Here is a 23241-nt window from a genome sequence, read left to right on the forward strand (position 1 = left end):
GAGAAATCAGATCAGCTTAGTCTGGTATTGTATGGCTAGCCCATACCTCGTTTTGTGTACAAAGAGACTTGACCCTGAGGTGCTTTGTAAGTAAATCTTGTAACTGAAGTAAACTACAAATAGAAATAACTGAATAATGTGAAAGCTTTCTCCTTTGCTGTTAAACAATAGTTTTATCTCCAAATAATAAAAATTGGCTGGATGAGTGTTGTTTTGGGGCATACACTCTGTTCTGAAGTTGGCAGAGAAGAATATAAAATGCATAGACGGTGCAGACAGTGCAAACACGGCAAACAAAAATCTGTTACGTACTTCAGAATAATCAGTGGACATGTTACAGGTCTCAGTCACCTAAGTTTTTAGAAGTTAAACAGAAATGTCCTTAATAGGAGAGAAATGAGTAGGAAAAGAATTCTTATATGAGAAGATTCCAGAAATACACCAATGATCAGACAGTTCTGAGAATAAACATGCAGTACTACTGAGGCCAGCAAGATTCCTCGTCAGCAGTCATCAACTCTGATGTGTTCCTTGTGAGGTTAAAATTGTCTGAAAGCGAGCTTCCCAGCTATCCTATTCTCCTAACATATCAGCACGATCTGGCATGCCTAAAGGAGTAGAGAGTCCTAGTTCATAAAACATTTAATAAATCAATTCTATCGTGCTCTCTATTGATTACCCTCTCAAATGCGAATATCACAGCAAATATTACCCAGGAAATGGAATTCAGGATCTTACTGTGGATTCACCATAATAAACACCTCCCATAATCATATCAAAGCAATAAGAAGTGTTTAACAGAGTGCTGGAAAAGAAAGAATTTACAGGGCATGGCTTTATTCTAGTACCTGAATACGTTGACTGGAAGGACAAAATACAAAGTGCACAGACTCTGGACCCAGACACTCTGGGTTCCTATCTCAGTTGTGCCGCTTACTAGTTAGTGAGCCCAGGCATTCCCCGACACTCAGTGCCTCTGAGGCCCCATCAGAGCAAATGGGGGTACTACTGGTACCCACCTCACAGGGCTGCCTGAGAATTAAATGAATTACTATACGGTAAGTGTTTAGAATAGGGAAGAAAACATAACAAATGGTATGCAAGCATTAGCTATGATTATTGGCGATGAGAAACTGACAATGTGGTCTAGACTCTCCTTTATTAAAAACCATCCTCCTTTATATATCTGAAAAAAGTGTATATATAGCTAATTGAGTTCTTAGTATGTAACAGACTCTGTTATAAGCAGTGCAGATATTTTTTTGTGTGTTTTTTTTTGTTTGTTTGTTTTTTTGCGGTACGCGGGCCTCTCACTGTTGTGGCCTCTCCTCTTGCGGAGCACGGGCTCCGGACGCGCAGGCTCAGCGGCCATGGCTCACGGGCCCAGCCGCTCCGCGGCACGTGGGATCTTCCCGGACCGGGGCACGAACCCGCGTCCCCCGCATCGGCAGGCGGACTCTCAAACACTGCGCCACCAGGGAAGCCCGCAGTGCAGATATTTTAAGTCATTTAATATACAAGGGAGATTTCTAATGAAATATTATTTGAACTCCGGTAGAAATAAAAGATATTTCTTTTAAAATTTATTTTAAAAATTACTTATTTTAGCACTTATAGAGATAATCAGCTCCTGAGAGATGTGTAGAAGTTCCATTAATCAAGGTTGGGGTAAAAAACAACCTTTATGAAGCTCAGAGGTGATATGTAGCATACAATTTGAAATTTCTACTGTTCAAGACCAAAGCTAGCACAGTCTCCTTAACTACTAGAAAGGTTATTTTAAATGCAGGCCAGACAGGATCCAAGCTAATTTAGGGTCAACTGAAGCCATATATACTCCAAATCCAAAAAGCGTGCCTATTACCCCTCTCTCTTTTACATACAAGAATATCTCAATCTGTTCTTGTATCAGCATAATTAGCAACTTATGTCACCCTGGCTCTGAGATAAATACTAATTAAAGAACATTTTTGTGCCAGTAAACACTTGCCTCTCAAACCAGCACTTTGAATTGTGTTATCACCTGGTTCTATAAAAAGCAAGCTTGGGGGGCGGCTCCCAAGACAAGCTGGTGTAAATACTTGCCCCTCCCCTAGTGGGTACTTCTTTTGCATACAAACCCCTTTGTAAATATAGCTCACAATTGTTGATATGAAGCACAGGGAAATGAGTTTCTGCGAAGAAAACAGAACTGTTTGCTTATCCCCACAGATCCGGCAATTCTGTGCACTCAGTGACAGCTGGCCATTCCAGAGTGGACAAAAACATTTCCCCCGGGGCATGTTCTCTTCACTGGCCTATGTTGAACAGAGGCCAAGTTCATTTATAGCTATTTCAAGGACAGACTTAAGATTATTTCAAGTGTTCTAACAATATTTACTTTTCTAAGGAGGCTCTGCATGATATCCCATCTCGGTTGGCTCAAATAATGACACCTAGGACATCTCTACAGGCTGGCAAACGTTCATAATTATAAAACACACACTCTTGCTATCCAGAAGCCTTAACAAAACAACTCAAAAACAATGTACATTTTCTTCATTTCCTTCGATATAAACTTCCTCAGAGCACTCTCGGGTTTCTTGATAGCAGAAGGAGGTTAAGTAAATGTTGAAAACAAACCATGAGACTTGCCAGGCTGGATTTTTGAATGCCCTCCAAGTTCCAGCACGGCCACTTCTTTCTGATGTGCCCCTTTTAATCCTAGGATATTAAAGCAGTTGGTAAACATTAACTCACAGATCCTCTTAAAAATCTTTCTGGGTGGTAGATATCTGAGCTTACAACCAGGAAAGTATGTTGACAGGCCATCCCTTTGCAGATCATGGCTAATTCCTGACCATCTCCCAGTCAGATGGGGCAGGTGCATTTTCCCTTTTCACAGGGGACTGTCTCTGCCTGAAGTTACAGTTCAAGTGCCCAGGACAGGGCCTGATGCCTCGTTGATGCTCAGTGTACCTTTGTTGAATGAATGAAACTCTGCACATTATTAAAGCGATTTTTTCTCCTGTGACTTTGGTGTCATTTAAAGTCTAGATCAAGAACGGAAGGGTCCAAATTCACCAGGAAAAATCTATTTTTTAAATTCTTAAGGTGAAGTACTTACACTTGTGGAATAAGAATTTGAATCCTATTTCTTTAAAATCAGTTGAACAATTTCCTCCACTATCAGCTTTAATGAGATATAATTGACAAATAAAATTGTAAGATATTTAAAGTGTACAGCATGATTTTATATACATATACATTGTGAAAGGATTCCCCCATCTAGTTAATTAACACATCCATCACCTCACACATTTACCTTTTGTATGTGTGTGTGTGAGAGAGAGAGAGAAGCATTTAAGTTCTACTCTTTTAGCAAATCTCAATTATATAATACAGTATTAACAATGATACTCTCCGTAGTATACATTAGATCCTCAGATCTTATTCATTTTATAACTGAAAGTTCGTGCCCTTTACAAACCTCTCCCTCTTTTCACCACCCCCAGCCCCTGACAACCACTTTTCCACTCTATTTATGTAAGTTGACTTTTTTTTTTAATTCCACATATAAGTGATACCATGCAGTATTTTATCGTTCTCTGTCTGGCTTATTTCACTCAGCATAATATCCTCCAGTTTCATCCAAGTTGTTGCAAATGACAGGATTTCCTTTTTTAAGGCTGAATAATATGCCATTATATATATACACCACATCTTCTTTATCCACTCATCCACTGACAGACACTTAGGCTGTTTCTATGTCTTGACTATTGTGAATATTGCTGCTATGGACATGGGAATACAGATACCTCAGCTGAACAATTTCTAACCAGTGTCTTCTTTATCCCCTGAATGCTCCCTTATTACAATTTCCTGAACACTTTCTCAGAAATAATAAACACTGGATGTAAAGCTAAGAGTTCCAAATGTGTCCCATAAAACTAGCATGAAGCATTTTTGAATCCTTCAACCTTGTAAATTAATGTGAAGCAAATTAATTAAAAGAACAAACTGGTCATCACAATCTTAAAATTATTCCTTGCATTAGTGTGGCATTGCTTCTGAGCCCCTAGGTTTCAGTGCTAGCAACAATTTCTTGCTATACTGTTTTCAGCTTTATGGTAAAAGGGCTAAGAAAGAATGTGTGGGATTTTGTGGAGAAGGTGTATTTCATACCTCCAGTTTTAAAACTAATTTCTTCATATTAAGGACTTAATGTTCTCTATAAAGGGCCAAATAGTAAATACTTCAGACTGTTGTGGGTCCTACAGTCTTTCTCACAGCTCTGCCACTGTAGCAACAAAGCAGCCACACACACAATATTGAACAAATAGGCATGGCTGTGTTCTAATAAAACTTTATTTACAAAGGTAGGCCACAGGTTAGATCTGGACCTCTCGGCAGTAGTTTGCCAACGCTTTTTTATATCATGCTTCTTGAACTTGGTGATACTAAAAGAATATCATTCATCAGGAAAGCTGGGTTAAAAAATCTTTATTGGATGTTCTGCATTTTATTAGACTAACGAGAGAATGTTCAGCCGTACAATGCGAGTCTAGAGATTGTATCCTGGTGCTCTATAAGTAACGTGCATCATAGCTTCTCCTTTCTGGAAATATATTTTAAAAATTCTATTAGCTACATGGATTTCTTTTAAAAAGGCAGAAGGTAGGCGCATAGCAAAAACACTTCCAATGCCCCCCAAATCCTCATTCAAATGGGAAAATCTCAGGGGATTTGGTACTTGGCAGTCACCCTAGGTCCCAATGACAGTCGTCAATGCTCGGCTTCCCTCTCCCTTCCAACCCTGCCCCTTCATCCCCACCAACGCCACAACCCTGGCTCCTAAGACCTTGCTCCAAGGGAGGAATGCAAGGATGGATCATGGGCCAAAGCTGGCCTCCCAGGAGTGCGTTGCCGGGGAAGCTTCTGAGCAGGTGCGTCAAGAAAAGAAATAGCTGCCTGTGCATCTTCTGCTCATCCCGACTTTCTGTATGTAGTTGAAACCACCTCTTGAAAATACTATGCAATTGGTTTCTTCTTTGCTCGTGAAACATTTGCTTTGCCTGAAGGATCTGATGGTTTTCCACACTTGCAAACACTTAACATGGTTTTCCACACTTGCAAACACTTAACATCATTTTGAGATTTTGGTTATTGTTGTTGTCAACACCAAAACATATCTAAGTGATTCCACCAAAGACAGGCAAGAATAAAGGTCTCGTCATTAGCCCTGATAAATACTACCCATAACTACAGTTTCTAACAATTACGCTTCTAGCCCATTTATCAACTACAATTTAATATTGTTAAAATTTCTACAAAACTTAATGTTGGTAGGACTTCACCTCTTAGTATTAGGGCAAATATTCTCAAATCATTAATATACCTTTTTTTAGTATATGAGGCAATGGTGAGATACCCCATGCCCAATAACTTAAAGATAGAGAAAATAATATAGTCATTTTAGAGTTAAATTGGCAAAACACTAACAAAATCACACTCTGTGTGACCGTCCATCTATGACAATTAACTAAGAACTTTTCTGTAAGCCTGTGTCTCCCCATCTAGCACTCTTGTCACAATGGGGATAACTCAGGGAGCCAGGCTAAGTAAGATAAGACTGCATTTTAGTACGCAGCAACTTAATCAACTGCACTGTACTTATTTGAGTGAAGGCTATCCAGTTTACTGAGTGTTTACCAATTTGTAAATATTTCTTTATGTTCATTTGTTTGCAGTAGGGTGAATGACCTTTCTCCCCATCAAATTCTAACACCAGCAGTGGCAGGGATAAGTGGAAAGCCTGCCCGTGCCCTCAGAGAGCAGGGCTGCCCCCAGATACACATTCAAGGTGGCACTTGTTTTTTTGGATGCATTGAGGTCCAGGGTCTGGCTCTCAAAGTTACAGGCTGATCTTTTGTCACACAGTTTGTGTGAATATTGGGAATTCACAATAACCACACTCAGAGAGACTGCTGGATTAGCTCAATAAAAGTGCTGAAATGTTTGGAGTGGCAGGTCAGTACTCTTTCCTGGAAGGCAAACTACTTGAGAAGTCACATTTTCATAACGTTTCGTGAACCAAAACCAGAACAAAGGGAATTCATTATTGAGCAGGAGTGTTTCATAGTGTTGGGGGTATCATAATTTACATCTCTATAAATGTTCATATCTGTTGCAAATGTAGACCCCTTCCAGGCTGGACAGGTACTACTCACCTAAATCGTGCTCGAATGGGTACAGTTTATATTTTCAACCTGTGGGTTAGTGGTTCCCAACCTTTATGAGCAGCAGAATGTCTTACTGAGCTTTGAAAAGTTAAATTCTTTAATCTCCCATGTTCTTTCTACCCCAAGATCAAATGAATTATAACGGGGGTGACCCAGAATTCTTGTTTAGGGGATTCTGATACAGATAGCCTTAACATTTGGTAACCCAGGTTCTCCGATTCAGACAGACTTGAATCAAAATTCTGGATCGGGTCTTCCCTGGTGGCACAGTGGTTGAGAGTCCGCCTTCCGATGCAGGGGATGCGGATTCGCGCCCCGGTCTGGGAAGATCCCACGTGCCGCGGAGCGGCTGGGCCCAGTGAGCCATGGCTGCTGAGCCTGCGCATCCGGAAAAAAAAAAAAAAAATTCTGGATCTGTCACTTAGAAAAAGCAACTTGGGGGAGTGAAATAATCTCTCAGAGCCTCTTGTCTCTTCATCTGTAAAATGGGTATGATAATGCCTGCCTAACCAGGATGTTGGAAGAATTAAAAGAGAATTTTAAACCCAAGGCTAGCTAAACATTCAGGAAGCTAGAGAGCTGTTTGCTGTCTTCCCCCAAATGGGGTTTGACACAATTGGTTAGGTTGTTGCTTATTAAATTACATTCCTGTTGTAGCCCTGGATCCCTGAGCCCTGAGAAATTTCCTACTCATTCTGATTGCAGTCTAAGTTATACAGATACATGATTGCAGACAAATTCTTGGGTTGTTTTTCAGAAGTGGTTGTGTGGGCTTTACTAATTTAATAGCCCAAAGGCAGTCTTCTTTCCCCTATTCCCAAGTTCTTGGGGGTAGGTGTCTCCTAAATGCTCCCATAACATAGATGAAAAATATCTTTTTGTCTATTTTTATCCCAAAACACTCAAAGCTCTATCAGTGGGTTGAGTATTTCAAAAGAAAACAAGTTTCATCAGAGTCATATTTTGAGAAAATGTTAATGTGCAACTTGTGATGATTGTTAGAAACATTAGTTTCAAATAATGGGCAAAAGGTATATATGACCATTTTGTATTGTTTTTTTGATGCATGTACAGAGCAGAAATTGGCGGGAGAAAACAGGATAATTGGTGTCGGAAAGAAACATACAGGGCAATGCCCTTCCTCATGCCAAATACCTCCCACTAATAGCCTAAAAGTGTGCAACTCGCTTAAGTAGCCTCATTTACTAAAGGAGAGTCCCTTCAATCCTGAAGGGACTCTAATTCACTGAATGACAACATGGGTACAACCCATGCTTCCTCAGGTTTCACAAGCCTAGGGGTTGTAAATGCTATGACCCTAAAAGAAAGAAACTCCACCTCAGCGGATGTTCCCATCCACTCCCAGGGGACTCCCGCGTGCATCAGGGTATCATTAGGGCATTTCTTGGAGAGCCCCTGAATCCTCACACACATGGCCAAGGACAAGGTCTGGCAGTGCCTGTGTGGCCTGTCTCCTCTCACAGTCCCCTCTTGCCTTACGCCCCTTTGGCCTTGTCTGCTGGGACGTCGGGTCCACCGTGTGCTCCCACCAGCCTCTGGCCGTTTGTGCCACACGTTTTGGCTGCTACTGAAATTGAAAAGTCATCTTGATGGCAGACGAGGCTGAGAAGGCTGGCGTCCTTCAGGGGCTAAATCCAATCTGTGTCCCATGTGAAAACAAAAGAATCTCTCTTCCAGCTTTGGTGTTAAACTTCAGAACATGAGCGGAAAACATTGCTCTAAATGCCCTTCCAGAGGGTTTGGTGGAAACAATCCTTTCAGTATCTATCACAGCACCATTCTCCCATTCCCCACATCCTCAGGACCCAGGCTTAAGTCCATGGTACCAGAGACAAGTGCTGGCCTCTTCTCAGTAGCTACACAGCGTTGTAAATCAACTCTAATACAAAATAAAATTTTAAAAAAAGATAAAATAATGTTTTGCAGTGATTTCGGAGGGGATGGAATTAGTCAGGACTGTGAACCTTACATGGTATAATTGTGTTTCACATCCTGAAGGCAACAGGAATGGCAGTTATAAATGTGGGGATGGTGATGCGTCTATAATTTTTAGCTCTTAGGGCAGCCTGATGGATGAAAGGGTACCAGAGGTCTTGGGCCAAAATTGGCAGAGAATCAGAAAATATTTTAATACTTACCTTCCCATTAGGGTATGTACTATATGTTGTTATCAATATTTGATTTAGCTACACGCAACAAAATTCCATTATTTGTATTTATGACATAGATGATGATTTATTACTTTCATATACATCCTGTCGTTTGATCCATGCAAGACAAGTAGCACATTTTTCATTTGTTGGATGAGGCAGTTAAAGCCCAGCGTAGTCTGTGTTAGAAGATAATGCTGCAGCAGGGACAGAGAAGTCACAAATTCCTTATCCTCAAGATGTGCCTGTCACCTGGGAACCACCCGGAGCTTGAGAGAGAACAGAGGGACCTCCACATCCCCTCTTTGCAAGAAGTCTCTTCCCTGCTCTCCTCCCTAAGATGTACACTTTATAGTAACGCAGTCCCAGAGAGTAAACATTTGAAAGAAATTCTCATTCATATCACCTGAAATAGAAACAAAATCAGATTAGTTTACTTTTCTGAACCCATATGTGCGAGTACTCTTAAATCATACAAATATCTCATATTGAATAGTCTTATTAAAATTCAGTTACTATATACATCAATCTTTTTTCCCCCACACCTCTTTACCTACCTCTCCAGGGCTATTCCATGTCTGCTAAATAGATACAATCCCACAGGAAAGTGACACCACGGAAAGGGCAGAGTCTTTTCCCAATACCCTTGGGACAGCTGCCAATAAGAGCTGCAGCTTAGAGAAGACCCCAGGGCAAATAGATACAGTGACAGGCCAGCTGACTGTGACCCGAGAGGTTTGCTTTTAGCTTAACAAGTTCTCAAGGAATTCTAGAGGTCAAATCTCTGCATCTCTATGTGACCCAACATCATGACGTTAACAAAATAAGTATAAATTTAAACAAAAAATCATCCAAGCCATTTGGCTTCCTATCTCCATCCCACTAACAAGTCCCACTTCACTTGTACAAAGACACAATTATTACTCATGAAACGTTGTTTTTGTCTAAAATCTTTAAGGTGACTAAAGCAAAGCTCGTAACGTATGTCAAACCCATTTCTGTGAACTGCTATACAGAGTTTATTTTCTTTTATTGACTCAACTTCTTTAGAAAGTAAAATAAAATACAAACCAATGCTCTCATAAGTACATAGACCCATGAGATCATGCTTCCACTCCTTACTGTGGCTAGATGGGGGAAGGGAGATAAGAGGACAGAGAGCAGGCAAGAGAGAACAAGGAAACAGAGAGCAACAGTAAAGTCGCTGATAAGAGTACAAACGTGAGGTCACATCCTGCCCTTCATGTAAGCTTCAAATTTTTCATTAAGTTATCTAATAATTATTAGTCCCTCCCTAAATTCTAAGATAATCGTCTATATTATATAATGAGAAAAGTCTACCGAAGTGAAATTATTCTTTGGGTATAAGAGCTTAGGGAGGACCCCGTGCTTCAAAGGGCCTGCACTTGGTTTAATGCTCTACTGTTTTGATATTTCCATTCTTAAGAATTTGTGAACGAGGGGCCCTGTATTTTCATGTCACACTGGGTCCCACAAACTGTATAGCTGCTCCTGGACATCATGTCAAGCTACAGCCTTGCTACCTCCATTTAAAAAAAGTGTATGTGTGTGCAATCCTTGAAAAGAAATAGTGTTAGAGTATTTCCCAAAAGGAAGTATCCTTATATTTAGAACCTATAATCTTCTGAATTTACCAGCTTCTATGTTTGATGTACTGTATTTTATATTATTTTTAATGAAAATTTTCTCTTCACCCGGTTTTAGAGGGTGAAGAGAAAATGCATGGGAAAAAAACATGTGAATGAAAAATATTTTTCATTATGAATAACTGTGAAGATTACAAGAATGGCAGTTATAAATATGCAAACACAGGTGCAGCTAGCATTTACACTTTTGGGGGCGGTCTGGGGAGGAATGGGTACTGAGAGGTCCTGGGTCAAAGGGAGCCTGGCATCGAAAAATAACTTAAGGAAATTCTCTACATTTATCAAATCGATTAAGGTTTGACTTCAACGTCTTTCCCCAAACCAACTTTCTCACTCCCAATTCCCATATTTATTTCTAGATCTTTCATAATTGGAGATTGTGTGTGTAATGTCAGCTACTCACTGTGAGAATTGTTCCTTGTGCAAGCTTCTTCATCCTCTTGCTTGGTTGGTGTTAGCTGGGAGATGCAAGCAGCTGTGTAGTCAAGATGTTGCCATCTTCTCAGAGACTAATTTTATTATTCCAAGCATTTTTTTGGCTCCAAATGTTATGGGTTGGCCACCCTAAAAATGATATGTTGGAGTCATAATGCCCAGAACATTAGGATGTGGCCTTATTGGGAGACAATCTTTACACAGGTAATCAAGTTAAAATGAGGTCATTAGGATGGGCCCTAATCCAATGACTGGTGTCTTTATAAAAAGGGGAAACTTGGACACAAAGACAGACATGCATAGAGGGACAAATGCTGTGAAAAGACACAGGGAGAAGACCATCTACAACCCCAAGAGAGGCCTAGAACAGATCTGTCACTCAGAGCCCTCCAGAAAGAAGCAGCCCTGCCAACACCTTGATTTTGGACCTCCTCCAGAACTGAGACAATACAGTTCTGTTCTTTAAGCCACCTAGTTTGGGCACTTTGAACAGCAGCCCTGACAAACTAAACATCAAGTATCTGAAATCTTCAAGGGCATACTTTGTGGTGTCCTAGGCTGCTGTTCTCTGTTCTGGCATCTCAGCAGACTGGTGCGTGACCGTGGTTGGTTAGGTTTAGTATATATTGTTATTCTAATTAATAATAGTTGAAGTGATAAAATATTTTTTAAAATTTTCTTCTCTTATGTATAAGAATTGGTTAAAATTCTCCCTGTAATAAAATCCAGGAGGACTCTTACCCATTTAAATTCTGATATGCTTCCTGGAATGCCATAGAAATAGATGGAAATATAATTAACATGCTTGCAATTGCAAACCACCTTGGGTATGCTCAGTGAAGTGTTTAGCACATGTGACATATATAGAGAAAATATAGAGAAATTAGAAATTAGAAATTAGAAAATATAGAGAAAAAAAAAATGCCACTGCTCTCCATAAGACCAGCTTTCGAACTTTTAGTCACAATCTACCCATTTTGAAAGAAGTTGCCTCACCTGGGATTCCATTTCCTGAATGACTGGTGCATTGTTTTTAGGACATTATTTCTCTCTCTCTTACATGATCATTATGGAATTTACACCAACACAAAGTGTATCTACATGATGTTACTAGGCTATGGTAATCAGAAAGGGAGAAATTTATCCTAACCAATACTGCATAACTGTGTTGGATGCATTTTACTAAATTAACAAACTTGTTCAGAAGAAAAAACTCATAGATACCAGCCATCATTGTTGGTAAAATTCAATAAATTTTCATCAGAGCAACTTAAACATAATTTTATATTTTCTGGGTCAATGCTGAGTCATTGATTATTATTTTACATGTGTTTTCCAGTCAGTTTAGATTGATCATAACTAGATATTTAGGAGCTTATGTGAATTTTTTAAAGTACTTACCAGTGGGATTAATTTAAATGTCAAAAAAGTAAAGTAAGTAAAATCATTGTAATGAGGATCCCCCTCCGAATGACAACCACTAATGGAATTTCATTATTCTCCTCTAGTGTAGAAGATACTCTTGAGGGTTACTTTAAGGAGTCATTTCTCAACTTTTTTTGACTTAAGAATCACATTCATGGCAACATCTAATGTTCTGAACCCTCTTAGCATTTTTTAGTCTTTTCATCATTTTTGCAGGGTATTGAATAAGAAATGGTATTAAGAAAAATCTTTTACTTAATATATATGATTAAAAGATATAAGATCTTTTACTTTAGATATAGACAGAAGTATAACTGAAAAAATAAATTTCACTTTACTGTAATTTTTAGTAATATCCATATTCTATGAAAGCAAATTGCTATCAACAAAACAAAGCTCACCTACTGAATGGGAGAAGATATTTGCAAACAATATATCTGATAAGTGGCTAATATCCAAAATATACAAAGAACTCATACAACTGAACGTCAAAAAACAAAAACAACTCTATTAGAAAATGGGCAGAGAATCTGAATAGACATTTTTCCAAAGAAGACATACAGATAGCCAACAGGCACATGAAAAGATACTCAACATCACTAATAATCAGGGAAATGCAAATCAAAGCCACAATCAGATATAACCTCATACTTGTCAGAATGGCTAGCATCAAAAAGACAACAAGTAACAAGTGTTGAAGAGGATGTGAAGAAAAGGGAACTGAACCCTCAGGTACTGTTGGTGGGAATGTAAATTGGTGCAGCCACTATACAAAACAGAATGGAAATTCCTCAAAAAATTAAAAATAGAATTACCGTATGATCCAACATTTCCACTCCTGGGTATTTATCTGAAGAAAACAAAAACACTAATTAGAAAGGATATATGTACCCCTATGTTCACTGCAGCATTATTTACAATAGCCAAGATATGGAAGCAACCAAAGTGCATAACAATAGACGAATGGATAAAGAAGATGTCATATATATGTACACTGGAATATCATTCATCCATAAAAAGAATGAAATATTGCCATTTGCAACAACATGGATGGACCTAGAGGGAATTATGCTGAATGAAATAAGTCAGAGAAAGACAAACACTGTAGGCTTTCACTTATGTGAAATCTACAAAAGAAAACAAATGAACATACATAAAACAGAAATAGAGTTTTAAATACGGAGGATAAACAGCTGGTTGCCAGAGGAGAGGGGGTTAGGGGGAGGAAAGCAATAGCTAAGGGAGACTGAGGATTATTTTCCAGTTGCAAAAGAAATGAATCATGGGGATGAAATATACAGTATGGGGAATATAGTCAACAACTAAGTAATGTTTTTGTATGGTAAAGTTCGTAACTAGAATTATTGTGGTGATCATTCTGAAACCTACAGAAAAAAATCACTACGGTTGTGTAACAGGAATTAACATAGTGTTGTAGGGTCAATTATACTCCAAAACCGAAAAACAAATAAACTCATAGGAAAAGAGATCGGATATGTGATTACTAGAGGCAGGGCAGTGGGGACTGAAGGAAGGCAGTCAAAGGTACCACACTCTTCCAGTTGTAAGTAAATCCTAGGGTGTAATGTACAACATGATAAACATAGAGAGCACTGATGTATGTTACGTTTGAAAGTTGTTAGGGGAGTAAATTCCAAGAGCTCTCATCACACACAATTTTTTTTCTATTTCTTCAATTTTGTATCTACGTGAGATGATCGATGTCCACTAAACTGATTGTGATGATCATTTCATGATTTATGTAAGTCAAATTATGCTGTAAACCTGAAACTTACACAGTGCTGTATGTCAATTATATCTCCACAAAACTGGAAGAAAAAAAGCGAATTGCAACTTTTCACACTGACCATGTGAAGGCACACAATTTAATTTACTTGAAATAAATTATTTCATAAAAAATACATTTCAGACAAACTTTCAAATGACAGATGATGTTGGTTTAGTGACAATACGTACGAAAATGTAGGTTGAAATTTAACATGTTTTAGCAATCAAAAATAGACAAAATTTGCTTTCATAACTGTTACGAAATCAACTGAGAATTTTGTTTTTAATTTTGGAAGTTTATATTTATGTTTTGTATTTAAAATACCATATCAGAGAGGTTTTAAAGTTCTATGGTGAGCATTTCTTTACATATAGCCCGTTTTGATGTGGCTAGTCTTTATTCCCAAATTGGATATAACAATAATATACTTTGCTTTAAAAATGTCTTTTGGGGCTTTCCTGGTGGCGCAGTGGTTGAGAGTCCGCCTGCCGATGCAGGGGACACGGGTTCGTGCCCCGGTCTGGGAAGATCCCACATGCCGCGGAGCGGTTGGGCCCGTGAGCTATGGCCGCTGAGCCTGTGCTCCGCAACGGGAGAGGCCACCACAGTGAGAGGCCCGCGTACTGCAAAAAAAAAAAAAAAAAAAAAAGTGTTTTGGAAGTTGTAGAGCCATCTTCATATTCTACAAAAGGTTTATTCTAACTTACAGATAAGGCAAAGATCACTGATGCAAATGTATAGCATTGGTATTACCTTTATGTCTGTCCTTAACTTTTATGTTCCAAGATCAAAGTTCTTGAGCTTTTTGTCTTTCAGCAATGGTCAGTTGTAAGTCTAAAGTAAACAATTAGTGTCAATGAATAAAGGGCGCTGAAAGCTGTACAACTGTAAATGGAAGCAGAGGTGTTTAGCTGAGTCCTGGTTATACACATCAGAGTTCTCCCGATACCTTATCCCAGCCATTTAGGAGACTCCAGAGGTTCTCCTGCTGTCATGTTGTAAAGGGAAAAAATATTAAAATATTATTTAAGATTGGATTAAGATGGCTGTCTGGGTGTAGATGCATCTATTCTCTTCCCTCCTCAAATACCTTGGAATAAAGAAAAAAAAATCTATATATTTAAAAGGAAAACTCATTAACTGAACTGTTAGAAAATAATCTTCCTAGCATACTAGGTAATCTTAAGAAGTTTCTGAAATAGAGAAATCAAACAGGATTGGAATGACAGAGATGCAAGACTGGAGGGCATCATAGCCCCATACACTGCAAGGGTTGATTGGCCAGTGGCTTTGGGAATGCTCCAAATTAAAAATCCAGTCAATAAAGAGAGCAGGAGGGTTCCCAGGGGTGATGGAAAGGACCATCATTTGTGTTAGTCTTTGTAGGAGCAGTAGAACTTTCCCCTGGGCTAAAACAATGAGAATGAGCAGAGGACACAGGAGAGTTGGTGCTCTAGGTAGCCAGTGACCCCAGGAAGAAATGAAGCCGCAACATCTAGAAGAAGGGTCCTCAGAATACCCCAGCAAGACATGCTATGCAGGCCATAATCACCACCAGAGTCAGTGTTACAAGCAGCAGGCCTTCACCACTAGATGAACCAGCTCTCAGGGACCCACATGAAACAGGAGGCCGAATTATATCATCCTTAAAGCAGGAGGTAATGTGTGGTAGTGTCTAACGTTGGTAAGCCAAGAAACAAAGCCAAAAGTCTATTACTTAAAGTTATGGTGGAAAGTACCAGAAAAACTAAGAACCCAAACATTGAAAAGGGACATGACAGTGTTTCTGGACTGGGAGTGGATGAGGCAAGAGGCTGTTTTTCATTCTGTAAAGTTTAATCTTTGTTTCTGTTTTTCTTCTTGTTTTACAATATACATTATTGTAAACTAATGAATTATTAACAATGTAATCCTAAGAATATTCATTTTCTTTGATTGGTGTAACGTTTTAAAACCAACCATCATGCATGTATAAAATGAAAGAAATTCAATAAAGATATTTCCATTAAAATAGCAGAACTTCTAAATACCTTGGAGAGGATATTATAAAAAAATAAGCAGGCTCGGTGTCATGGGCCCGGGGAAGACGCTGTTGGTGAAACGCTTGCAGACGATCCTTCTGTGCAGGGTAGGGGGTACGGCGATCCGGGGGGCTCTGGCGGTGAGCAGGGTGGGGGGCGCCCGGGGCGGGGTCCGCCAGTGCTTACTCCCTGGCCCCGCTCAGAGACCTTTTTTTTTCAGCACCTTTATTGGAGTATAATTGCTTTACAATGGTGTGTTAGTTTCTGCTTTATAACAAAGTGAATCAGTTATACATATACATATATCCCCATATCCCCTCCCTCTTGTGTCTCCCTCCCTCCCACCCTCCCTATCCCACCCCTCTAGGTGGTCACAAAGCACTGAGCTGATCTCCCTGTGCTATGTGGCTGCTTCCCACTAGCTATCTATTTTACGTTTGGTAGTGTATATATGTCCATGCCACTCTCTCACTTCGTCCCAGCTTACCCTTCCCCCTCCCCTTGTCCTCAAGTCCATTCTCTACGTCTGCGTCTTTATTCCTGCCCTGCCACTAGGTTCTTCAGAACTTTTTTTGTTTTTTAGATTCCATATATATGTGTTAGCATACGGTGTTTGTTTTTCTCTTTCTGACTTACCTCACTCTGTGTGACAGACTCTAGGTCCATCCACCTCACTATGGAGACCTTGACTGCCTTACACAGCTGAGCTCCCAGGATGGGAAGGGCAACCTGGGCGATCCTCCCCCGACGCGGCCCACGGTGGGTACCAACCTAACTGGACATGGCGGCTCAGAGAAAGATCACCATCCAGGAGCTGGGGGGTGGTGCATGGGCCCCATCTGGTCCAGTTACTATGGAAACTGTCACTCTCTCCTGTTCATGGTGGATGCCTCTAACCCCACCCAGCTCTCTGCATCCTCTGCACAGCTCCTGGGTCTCCTTTCGGCAGAACAACTTGAAGAAGCATCGGTTCTGATTCTCTTCAATAAAATTGACCTGCCCTGTTACATGACCATAGAAGAGATGAAGTCGTTAATCAGGCTCCTCGACCTCATTGCTTGTGCCAAGCGGAATATCACCACGTAGAGATCAGTGCCCGGAAAGGCACTGGCTTGTCAGAAGTGCTGCGCTGGCTCCAGGACATCCACAGAACTAATGGTTGACTGCAGGGCGGAGAAGCATGGCTGGCCCGCTCTGTGGCAAGAAGGCAGAAGAAAACACTGCTTGGCCTCTGGCTATCTGTTGCTTTTATAAGGGCAAGTAAGCCCTAGAATATCGGGTTCTGTGCTGAGTTGCAGTGATGGGTAAACTGAGGCACCCAGGTTATAGAAACTCCTGACATCTGCCCTCTGGCTCCAGCGCTGGGAGAGGAGGACAGGCATGCTGGGTGGCTTGTGTCCTACATCACCCTGGGATGGTTCTAGGGGATTTGTTCCCCTCCCCCCAGGAGAGCTGCTCTCTCAGCTCTGACAGAAGCTCCAACCTGTTGAGTTTCTGATACCGTGACAGTATAAGGAAGCTTGTGGGAAAACACCTATTGCTTGGTGCATTTGTGTCCTAGGGCCTCTGTAACAAATCGCCACAAATGGTGGCTTGCAGCAGCATAAACTTACGTTCACGGTGCTGGAAGCCAGAAGTGTGGAGGCTCTGAGGGAGAATCCGTTCCCTGCTTCTAGTGGCTGCTGGTGTCGCTTGGTGTCGGCTTGTGGCTCGCAGGACTTGAATTTCTGCCTCTGTCTTCACGTGGTCTTCTCCCCTCTTTTTATAAGGAGGATGTAGGGCCCACCCTAAATCCAAGGTGGTCTCATCTCAAGATCCACAGTTACATGTGCAAAGATCTTTTTTTCCAAAGAAGGTCACCTTTGCATGTTCCGGGGGTTACAACTTGGACATATCTTTTGGGGCCACTATTAAACCTACTGCAGTCTGGTAAGAAAAAATTAAAAAATAAGCACACTTACTCAATGAAATCTATAATACTTAAGAGCATAAAAATTAGGCTTGAATGTACTGGGGAGAATCCACATTACTTGATGAGAATAAGCAATCATAAAATATCAGATTTACCACGAGTAATCTAAAAAATTAATAAAAACTCCATGGGAGTTTTTAGAAAATAAAACTTGAAGGTGCTTCTTGATTTCATCTGATAGAGGTATACAAGAATATGTGTTTCCCCTAAAAAGTAGCAACTAAGGGAACTTGCCTTACAGAGGGAAAACATATGATAAAATTATAATAACTATGAGTCGTAGGTAAGGGCACATAAATAGGTAAGTAGGCCAAGAGAACAAAATAAAGTCCAATAACAGGCCCAACTATGATTATTACTTCAATGATCAAAATGGCCTTTCTCGTCATTGGAGAAAAGACAGACCATTCTATAACTTATGTTGGAACAATTGGCTATCGATTGTTCAAAAAGGAAGTTCTCCCTCACACCATATGTAAAAATATATCATGTATGGATTAAAACCTAGGTTTACAAATAAAATTATAAAAGTTTTAGAAGACAGTATAAGAGAATTTATTTTTCTTTGGGTGGGAAAAGCCTTACCTAAATCCCAGGAATCAAAAAGGAAAACACGAAGCTGTGAACTCGCACGTATGTTCAGGAAAGGGATTAAGTTTGAGGTAGGAGGTGAGGAACATATACTGCATATTTTTGTATTATTTGAATCTTGTACAATCACGTTAACTTAATATATTATCTATGTTCTTCACTTTAAAAATAAAGAATCAGTAATATCTCATAACTAGCAGCTTCTCACAATTTCTTGTGTATGCCAATCTCAGTCTACCTCCGGGAACCCTGACTAGAAACCATTGAGTTATGCCACCTAAACCCCCTCTACCAGTGGCATTAGCCCTGCTCCCTGGAGCAAGGGGCAGGCAGGTGAAGGAATGCCCAGAAGCTGCTTACATTTAGCTTCAACTTGAATTTGTTTCTTACTCACATGATAGATCACATCATTAGGGATCTGCTTACCCAAAAAGTAGTTTTGCAGGGAACTTACCTGGTTACTAGCATTATTGTTACATAGAATTTGCAAGTTGATACATTTCTTTTTGGCTCCTTTTAACTCCTTTGTTTGTTTTCATGAAACTTTTCGCTACCTCCTGTAAAGTTATCTTTTTACAGTTTCTAGACTCTCAATGCCCCTATATAACATTTTCACTCCTCACAGATGAACCCAACCCAATTTTACCTTCCCTAAAGGTTTCAACTTTCCCATTTTCTATCTGTTTTCACAATTATATTAACATCTTTTCTAAAGAAGTAATGACCAATAAGGTGCAAAAACTGACACATGTCTCTCACTGATATTGACATTAAAAAATGGAATCTGTTACCCCTAATAAAACCCTATAATTTATGGGCTATATGGAAAAATCTTGTCAAGGCAGTATTTTTCTCATTTCTTTCCCCCTTTTTCTTATAACAATATTTAAACAACATTAAAAAAAAAAAAAGGTCAGCACCTTTCCAACGTGCATTTGAAAGACTTTTAACTCTTACTTAGATTGAGTCTTGATTGTGTGCTTAAATACTGCTACGAAGACTTGAACAGAGGAAGAATGAGATTCAGCTGAGCTGCATGTACTTTTCCTTTTGTGCTTTATGAACACCCATGTGTTTGAGAAACTGATTATTAATGAGTTTCATCATCTGGTCTAGCAATTCTTCAGAAATCCAAGATCTGTTGACAAACCTACAACTTTCAAAGTTGGCTTTTCTCCAATTTAAAATGCCTTAATCTGATATTTTACATTTAAAAGTTGCTGCTGTTTTTTGAAACTCTAAGATAAAACTGTGCCTTTTTGAGTAGTCCTATTCTATTCTTGGTCCCTGCTAGGAAGAGTTGCATCTCTAACAGCTTTCCTTTTATGGGCTCCTAAAGTAATTCTAAAATGGGCAAGTCTTCCACATTTCATTGGTTATTAACTGCATCTCACCGATTGCAGGAGATCGACTTTCTCAGATCTCAGCCCCTCAACACAGCTTTTGCTGTATTTTGCCATGAGTTCTGAAGGGAGCTAACAACAATGTATGTAAAATTCTTAGCTCACTGTCTGAAACATAATAGCTGCTAAAATATTATTGATTCTTACTGCTCCTTTGCATGGCATAATCACCACCAAAGCAGCACTTATAATAATAGTAAACATATATTGAATGTTTATAAATGACACAGTACGGTGTTAAGCACCTTCCAGGGGATTAGTTAATGAAATAGATATAACCTTATTATCCTCCTTTTACAGATGAGAAAACTAAGGCTTTGAGAGTTTATTCAAGTTTAATCTGGGATGGAAGCCAGTTGCCTCCATAGCCGGGGCTCCTCAGAGAGGAATAAGACCAAGGATCCCTTTACTAGCCTAAAGTCACTATGGTGCAGAAGATGCATAGAAAACATCAAGAAATGAGCTACTAGGGAACTAATTTCTCCGTAGAGCATGACATTCTATATTTGCCTTCTATTGATTGCTACTACCACTCACCATAATGGTGCCTCTAACTGCAGTGCATCTCCTTTTCTGTGGCCAGTCTTTGAATTACGAATTTTCTCAGTTTTCAATAGAGTAGGAATTCAGCTTTGTGAGACGTGGGGAATTAAATAAATGAAAGAGGATTTACTGAGGTCAGCTGCAATAGATTGCTCTTCAGTGTTCTTCAGAATCACCAGTCCTGCTTAGAATCAAATGCAGCCCATGGACTTCCATTGCTGCCCAGAGTTAGCGTCTTATCACTCTGCTGAATTCCTTTCAATTTCTACGCTTGAAGTCATTGGTCTCACTTAGTTCCTCAACTTGATTTCCTCCTGCTGTTGAAGGCTGCTGAATAGCTGTCTGGAAAGCCACTATCAGCAGCTGTCTCTCCCCTGCCAAGGAAAGGCTTTAACAGTGAAAAGCTGCACACTGCTTCCGATTGCACGCATGTGTGATTTTCATAAATTGAATTGAAATGATTCAGAAGGAAAAAATGATTGAGAGGTGGTGCAATGGTGACACAATATCCCCATGAGGACTATGAAGTGATATCCCAAGCATGCTGTTCATTCTTGTTTCTACAACTACAGGATAATATTTATCTGGCTTTTGCATAGTGTATCAGGTGACAGGAGGAAGCCTAAGTAAGATGCTAACGCCTTTGCTGTATGTATTAAGCTGCAACGATTTTTCTCTGGTATTTATTTACTAAATCACAGATGCTCAAAAGAAAAAGGACTTTGAGGTGTCTATTGGCATGTCTTTCTGTCTTAAGCACTGATCTCTTAAAATAATTCTGCAACCTCTCTCGTTTATCTATGTCAGTATTTATTACAGGGCTTATTGTCACTTTTCATTAAGAAATATGAGGTACGTTTTCAAACATAAATACTTTAAATAGTAAATACTGCACTTCCCTTCTACTGACAGCCCCAACCAATAAAGGACCAGAATCTCACGACTGTCTGGTTCTCCCGTTACTGAGAGCTCATCAGAAAATGATAGCATCTGGTAATTGTCTTTGAGTAGAAATTTAATTAATAGAGTATCACAATTGACATCAAATGGAAAATAACTTTGAGGAAAAGTATGAAGTAGGGGGAACACATGATTTCTTCTTGCTTGATCAAATAAATCCTGTTCTTCATTAAAAAAAATAGGAGTTGTTCTACCTTCTGTCAGGATCATTCCAACTTTAAGGTTATTAATGTCCATCACTGGCAGATAGTACAATTTTCTATTACACTAATGGTCATTGTCTACTTGGAGACTCCTCTTGAAATTATTCCTTAATGCCTACTTCATGAAAGGTAGATCTAAAGAAGGCTTTTTACGCAGACATAGAGAATGGATTTGAGGACACGGGGAGGGGGAAGTATAAGCTGGGATGAAGTGAGAGAGTGGCATGGACATATATACACTATCTAATGTAAAATCGATAGCTAGCGGGAAGCAACCGCATAGCACAGGGAGATCAGCTCGTGCTTTGTGACCACCTAGAGGGGTGGGATAAGGAGGGTGGGAGGGAGATGAAAGAGGGAGGGGATATGGGGATATATGTATATGTATAGCTGATTCACTTTGTTATAAAGTAGAAACTAACACACTATTGCAAAGCAATTATACTCCAATAAAGATGTTTAAAAAAATTTTTTTTAAATAAAGAAGGCTTTTTTGTTGTTTTGGGGGCAGACCACCAGGTTTCATGTCTTACTGAATTGATTGTATTGTTTGTGACAACATATGTAAAGCTAATTAAGCTGTGCTTGACATGGTCCTAGCTTCTTCATCTGCACCATAAAAAGGCTAACCTAGCAGCTGTCTAAATCTATGAAGTCAAAAAAGTATCAAAGCAGAGACACAATTTCCTCTGAACTTGAAATGAAAATGAGTGTGTTTCCGGTGTCTATCAAACTGCCTAAAACCAAGTAAATCATTTCAGAAGAAGCTTTCAGCACTCTATCAAGGTGATGGAGGTAGTGGAGTGGTAAAGTAGAAACACGTTTACAACTTCATTTCTATTGACTAGATAAATAACCTCCATTATTCAACAAGATAAAACCAACCAGAAACAGAAGTTAAGATGTTCATATATCAATCCACTAGTAGGACTTAAACTCCATCAGAGGAATAGAAGAAAATAAACAAAAATGGGAGGATAATGTCTCAATGTTATTTAGTTGTGATTCGCCTAGTGTTAGGTCACTTATTCCCAGATACGCATGACTAGCTTGTTGCATATCTATTTAGTTTGAATGCAAAATTTGCATGAATACACGTAATAATATTTATGAGCCAAGTAATGTGCTGCGTGCTTTACATATACATAAATTTGCCCAACAAAATTGTGATGCAATTTTTATTATCACTATTTTAAAGATGAGAAAACTGAGCATTGATAGAATTGAAAAATAACTTCCCAACCATCCAGAACTAGTAAGTAGTGAGTCCAGGATTCAAGTCCTCATCTATTTAATTTAAAGCCCATATTTTAAATCATTTACAATCATTACCCTAAAGTTCTCTATGTGATAATATAATCTTGGATAAGATGAGAAAAAAAAACAGGTTTTAAGACTGTGTGTTCTGAATTTTCTGACACAATATGGTTATGATTTTCTCCATTTGACAAAAAGAGAAGCATTAGCCTAATTATGCTTACGGCTCATGGCAGATATCTCAATCTGACCAGAGAAATCCTTTCTTATTTTTTTTAGTTGGAAGATACTTGATTTACAATGCTGTGTTACTTTCTGCAGTACAGCAAAGTGAGTCAGTTTTATATATATATATATGTAAAAAATATCGTGTGATATCGCTTATATGAGGAGTCCTCTCTTATTTCTTTTAGTAGCCAGTCTCTGTGAATGTGGATTTAAGCCATTGAAGCTTTACAATTTTATAAGGCAAAGAAGAAAGAATCCCTACTTTTCTGATAGCAGCTTGGATGAAAAAGGCTAATGAGAGGCTCTCACGTAAGTGTTCTGTAACTTTTTGTGCCATGAATTGCACTATATAGTC

At 39.3% G+C, this 23241-nt stretch overlaps 1 pseudogene across 1 annotated transcript; it reads left to right on the forward strand.

Annotated features, from left to right (window-relative positions):
- The first annotated feature begins 15779 nt into the window (after window positions 1-15779).
- On the forward strand, window positions 15780-16892 carry LOC309819820 (ADP-ribosylation factor-like protein 16; annotated as a pseudogene). Its single transcript has 2 exons — window positions 15780-15836; window positions 16432-16892. The product of its transcript is annotated as an ADP-ribosylation factor-like protein 16 (transcript).
- The last annotated feature ends 6349 nt before the right edge of the window (window positions 16893-23241 follow it).

Source organism: Grampus griseus (assembly GCF_964374135.1).
Source record: "Grampus griseus genome assembly, chromosome: 3".
NCBI lineage: Eukaryota > Metazoa > Chordata > Mammalia > Artiodactyla > Delphinidae > Grampus > Grampus griseus.